Raw genomic sequence first — 6,000 nt, 5'->3', positions numbered from 1 at the left:
TCTGGGTGCAGAATTCGCCGTGAGTTACTTTCTTGTAACCGTTCTATGTGTTGTGGGTTCGGAGCTATGTGTATGTGCGTCTTTCTACTCCGCCATCTTGGCTCCGCCCCCTGGATCTTTAATAAACTTTATTTTTCTTTGGCTGAAAGAAGGCTTGCATTGAATTCATTCAGGTAGGATCCTGCATGTCACTGTTTTGGGGTCCTAGCACCCCTAAACGTCAACATATACACATATATAAACACATACATATACATACATACATATGTGTCTATTATATATATAGTTATAGTAAGTACCCTTGACACTACATGATAATTTTGTACTATAATAAAAAAAAAATGACAGTAATATCATAATACTTTTAGAGTTAGAAGGAATTTGTGGGATTATTTACTAAAATGGAGGCCTGGAGAGGAAAGTAAGGTCCTGTAGCTGCTGGGTCACACAGGTAGGTCTAGAAATCCTAGACCTTTTCTCCATAACATTCTTCATTATTTTGTATTTGTTGAATTTGTTCTTCAACAAATGTGGTCTTCAGTTGTTTTAGATAAATGCATTCTAATAAGATCATAGAAAGTGTCTTTTTGTCTTTTGTTTCCTATAAGAATACCTGTATAGTGTAGATATCCAATTCATATTCATGACTGGCTGATTTAGGTTTGAGTCCTATTCTATTAGAGAATAGTTAAGTCACAAACCCAATTAGCCCAAACCATGAAGAGATTGCTTTTAAAGACACTCTTCTGAAAACAGGGGCCCGGATCTATTTTTCTAATTTTTATGGTACCATTACAGATTTCAAACAGATCTAACTAAGAAGGTGTCTGAAATGTTACTCATTGTTCTGCTGTTTTATGATTGAGGATTAGTAACAATGAATACTGATGCATTATAGAAAAGAGAGAAAGCCATCAAAACTTGGATTTTGGATACAATGTCACATCTGCTTGAGCAACCTCTCCCCATTACTACGCCTACCTTGAATTGATGACTCATCAAATTTTAGAGAAGGAAATTGAAAAGATTACCTAGTTCCCTTATTTATAAATGGGAAAATTCCTTGAATTCTTTTTCTCCCTTCTGTTCTCCTTATTCTTTACATGCTTTCCAAAGACTTTGGGCACATGTATTCCTGGTTTGGTAATGTATAGAAACAGATTGGATTTCAGTTACATGAAGTCAGATCTGAAAAGCATACTTTGACACACCTGACCGTCTCTGGTTTTTGCTGTCCATGGCAAAAAAGTATCAAAGAAATTTTCGTTGTAGTGCAGGACCGAGGAACTGCATCGAGATATTGAAAAAGGGCTTGAAATTAAGCAAGGGAGCAGAGGCTGCTGCTGCTGAAGAAAACTCCTTTATTTTTAGACAGCCAATGTGGGAATTTGTTTTGCTTGACTACTTATATTTGTTAAAAGGTTTTTTCCTGTTTTTTTTTTTTTCAATTTGAGTTTCAGAGGGGAGGGAAAAATATGGATAAGGAAGCTAAAAAAAATGTAAAGGAGAAGAAAAGAAAAAAGGAAAAGAAGGTCACTGAAGCATTAAAAAAAACCGCAATAAATGTTTGAAAATGGAAGGAAGGCCAGAAAGACTCCCAGACAGGCAGGGCAGTTTTAAAAGTTATATGTTGCAATTATTGCACTAAGTATTATATTTAAAATGAAAAGCTAGTTGTGCATAATAGAAAGTTCAATTTTACATATCAACCTTTTTTTTTTTTTAAATGCTCTACCATGTGTATGGAGAGGCCTGTTTTTATCAGTTAGGGTGTATTCTGCATATACTCCCCAACCCCAAAGTCTTAGGGCATACATTTTCAAAACTAGACAGTTTCTTGTGACATACCTAGTTTCTTCTATTATTTATTGCCATAGTTTTCAACCATTCAATTAACAGAATTAAAAAGGAAAATGTACTTTCACAAGTAAAAGTTCATGCTGCTGGTTTCCAACTTGGGAGACAGACTTAATCAATAGATATTAATTGAGAATTTACTCTGTTTATGATGCTGTGCTATGTGGTTTAATATACACAGATAATAGACATATATTAATGATTTTTAGTGTATCTGCATAAAAAATTTAAGGAACTGGTAAAACAAAAGGTAGAAAAGGTAGAAAAAAAAGAAATCTATTAGAGCAGTGGTGTCAAACTCAAATAGAAATGAGGGTTACTATACCATACGGATAACTATGGTCCACATGTGACTTTATATTATTTTTAATATGTCAAAATGTTCAAATCAGATAGAACTACCTTTTAATCTGGTTCAGACTACATTCAGGAGTGTTGTGGGCTGCATGGTTGATACCTCTGTATTAGAGACTTTTCTAAAAGAGAAGATTTTATTTTCTGGTGCAGATAAAAAGTAATGGAAATGTGACTGACATATATTTCCAAAAGCAAGATATTTTTGAATATTACTAGGAAGCTGTTACATAATCTCTATCTTGAGTAGAACAGAGATTGTCAATGGTACATTACAGAAATAAGACTATAGTTTGCAGTGTACAGCACAGTGCCTATCTAATGGTTCTTATATGCAGAAAGAGCTTCAAAGATTTGAATTGAATTAATACGATGAATTCATTTAATTTCATTTGATTCATAAAATTTATTCAATTCAGTGAACTGAAATTAAGTTGAATTATGTGTTAAAAGTATGCGTGTTTGCAGTAGGGGGCAGAACCACATGAGATAACATCTAAAGCACTATGTAGATGCTAGTTTTTATTCATACAAGTTTTTATTCTCAATAAATCAGAAAATAACCTGCAGTATTTCAAAATATAACATTCAGGGCTATCATCCCAAAATAAACAAAAGTACATTGAACAATGCAAAGGATATTGAATTTAGAGTCAGGGAACTTAAGTTGATGTCTTGGCTTTGCTACTTAGTAGCTGTATAAACCTTGGACATATCACTTAAACTCTTGGGATGTCTGTTTCCTCACTAGTAGAATAATGGGTTGGAGACAATCTCTCAGGTCTCTTGTAGGTTTAAAATCTATATGAAAAAAATTTTTTTTTGTCTAGACCTGTGATCTCACTTGAAAATAAAACTCTCAGTGAAGGGAGGCAACACAGTACAGTGGGAAGATAATTGGATTTAGAATCAGAACCCAAGTTCAAATTTCACCCTGTTGTTTACATAGTCTGAGTGATCATGGGCAAATAACTTAACTTCCCTGTCCTGTTTCCTCATCTGACTTCAGATGTTTTTTGTTATTCTAAATTCACCAGTTAAAAAGGAAACACTCTATCAGTATAGACTAGACCCTTCTCTGTAATTTCCAGTTTTATAAAGTTGTTAAGTGACTCGTTCATGGTCAGACTGATAACATGTGCCTGTAGTACAATATGAGTCTAGTTCTTCCAGTCTCCAAAGCTAGCCTTCTATCTCTTATGCCAGGCTGCCTCTAACAAGTCTCATTACTGTGTTAAATTGGATCTATCAGCCCAGTGCTTTGCATACCATAAGCACTTAGTAAATGTTTGCTGAATGAAGAAAAATTGGCCTTTTCCCCAAATCTTCAAGGTCACATATCCAAATTCTCTCAACAACCTGACTCCATTATATGATGTACCACGAGAAGTCTGTTATAGGAAATACTGCCAGAACCAGATGACAGTGCATAATAGACTAAAGGTCAATTATCTCAGACAGAATTTGTTACAAAGGGCTTTTTCTCTGTGATCATGCCATTAGCAATAGTCAGTTTTATATGGAAAGGAGAAAGCCTTTCTGAATGGGGCTTGATTCGCTGAAACAAATACACTTTCTCTAAACTTGGTTGCAATTTACAGCTTGATTTTACAATCACTTAGTGTATGGGGTGTTAAGGTTTGAAGCCTGAAAGTGTCTACCCTTTAACCTTTCTCTTCTCTCCATATAGCACCTTGGGGCATTTTATTTGAGATAAATGTTTTAGCTTTCTTTTTCCTAGAACTTTATTGAGGAGCCAGTAACAAAGAAAATTTTCTTTTTCAAGCTTTCCTTTATAACATGTTGGTCAGTGGGTATGGCAGTCATCAAAATATCTGAGAAATTAAGATTGTACCCTTTCATGATGAGTTCTGTACCCCCTCTCTCATCCAGTTTTTGCTTTCTCATTCTTTCTTTTTTTTTTTTTTTTTAATAGTTTGAGTTGGTTATGTCCTCCTGAAGATAAGGAGTCTTTGAATAACCAGATTGGCAGCAATGTAATGGTAGTAACTCTTTCATTACACACTTCAGGGTCATTTTCCTAGCTTGCTGTTTTGAACTTCAGCATTTCACATATATAGGTAGCAGCTATGAAAATAAAAGGTGAAAAAAGACACATGACCTTTTCATGTTTTACAAGTGCAGTTTTATGATGGTGGGAATTATAGGGCTCTGATGTTTTTTTCTCCTTAAAAAAATGTTTACAGTTTATGAAGTACTTTCTATGAGGTGGTAGTTAACCCCTTACACATTTAGAAAGATATTTAACAATAGAATTTCAGTAATTTTATAACATTATCTCTCTGGTTTAGTGGGGAAGAGTAAATCCAATTGAAATACAGAGTAATATGGATTGTGTGTCTTTTATAGTTGTCTTTTGTGTCATTTCATTTTCTTACCAGAGTGAGTACTAAAGTTGTCATAAGAGAACAGCCAAAAAGATTATACTTTTTAATCTTGCCGTTTTTTTCTGGTGGAGCCTATTTGCCGTGAGATATTTCTACTTGGTTGAATATGTGGTATGTTGGACTACTTGACTGGAATACTACTGGTCGGAAGATTTATATTTGGGGGGATCTTAGAAAACTTTTCGTCCAACCTCTCCTCCCTACACCTTCCCCCCTCCTTTACAGATAAGAAAACTGAGACCTGGAAATGGACATCATAATAATAGCTAGTATTTATGTGGTACCTTAAGGTTTGCAAAGAGATTTACAAATATCACCTCACTTAATCCTCACAACAACCCTCAGAGATAGGTGCTATTCTTATCTCCATTTTAGAGTAATCAATAAACCTTTACTAATTAAGTGCCAAGCACTGTGCTAAGCCCTGAGAGTACAAAGAAAGGCAAAAGACAGTTCCTGATTTCCAAGGGGGAGACAACATGCAAACAACTATGTACAAACAAGACACATACATAAATTAAAGGTAATTAATAAAGGGGAGGCACCAGAATTAAGGAGGGGGTGCTGAAAAGGCTTCTTGTGGAAGGTGGGATTTTAGTTGAGACATGAAAGAAGCCACGGAAGAGAAGAGGTGGAGATGAGGAAGAAGGCATTTTAAGTGTGGACAACAATAGAAAATGCCAGGAATTGGGAGATGAAGTATCTTGTTCAAGAAACAGCAAGGAGGCCAGTGTCACTGGATCAGAGATGTAAAGTATAGAAAATTAGAAGATGTGTGTGTGTGTGTGTGTGTGTGTGTGTGTGTGTGTGTGTGTGTTATGAAGGGCTCTGAATGCCAAATACAAGATTTTGTATTTGATCCTGGAGGTGACAGGGAACTACTGGAGTTATTTGAGTAGTCGTACTTGCCCTTTAGGAAGGTCACTTTGAAAGCTGAGTGGAGGACTGGCTGAAGTGGGGAAAGACTAGTGCAGAGAGACCAACTAGCAGGTCTCAACAACAGCCAAGATGTTAGGTGATGAAGGCCTGTAACAGGGATGTGGCTTTGTCAGAGAAGAGAATGGTGCACATATGAGAGATGTTAGTAAAGTATCAATAGGACTTGACAACAGATTGGATATGGGAGCTGAGAGAGACAGATGAGGAAACTGAGGCAGAGGTAAGCAGCTTACCCAGGGTCACACAACTAGTATGAGGCAGTATTTGAAATCATGTCTTTCTAACTTCAGGTACAATGCTCTTATCTACTGTGTCACCTAGCTGTGTAAGTAAGTGAATTACCCAAGTTCATATAACTACTGAATAGCAGAGCCAGAATTTGAACCCAGAATCTATCTCACTTGGTAATTATTTAAAACTTACTTTCCACAGAGCTTTCCAC

The sequence above is a fragment of the Notamacropus eugenii genome, chromosome 1, assembly GCF_028372415.1.
Source record: "Notamacropus eugenii isolate mMacEug1 chromosome 1, mMacEug1.pri_v2, whole genome shotgun sequence".
In the NCBI taxonomy this organism is placed as follows: domain Eukaryota; kingdom Metazoa; phylum Chordata; class Mammalia; order Diprotodontia; family Macropodidae; genus Notamacropus; species Notamacropus eugenii.
Note: the sequence above shows the minus strand (reverse complement) of the source record.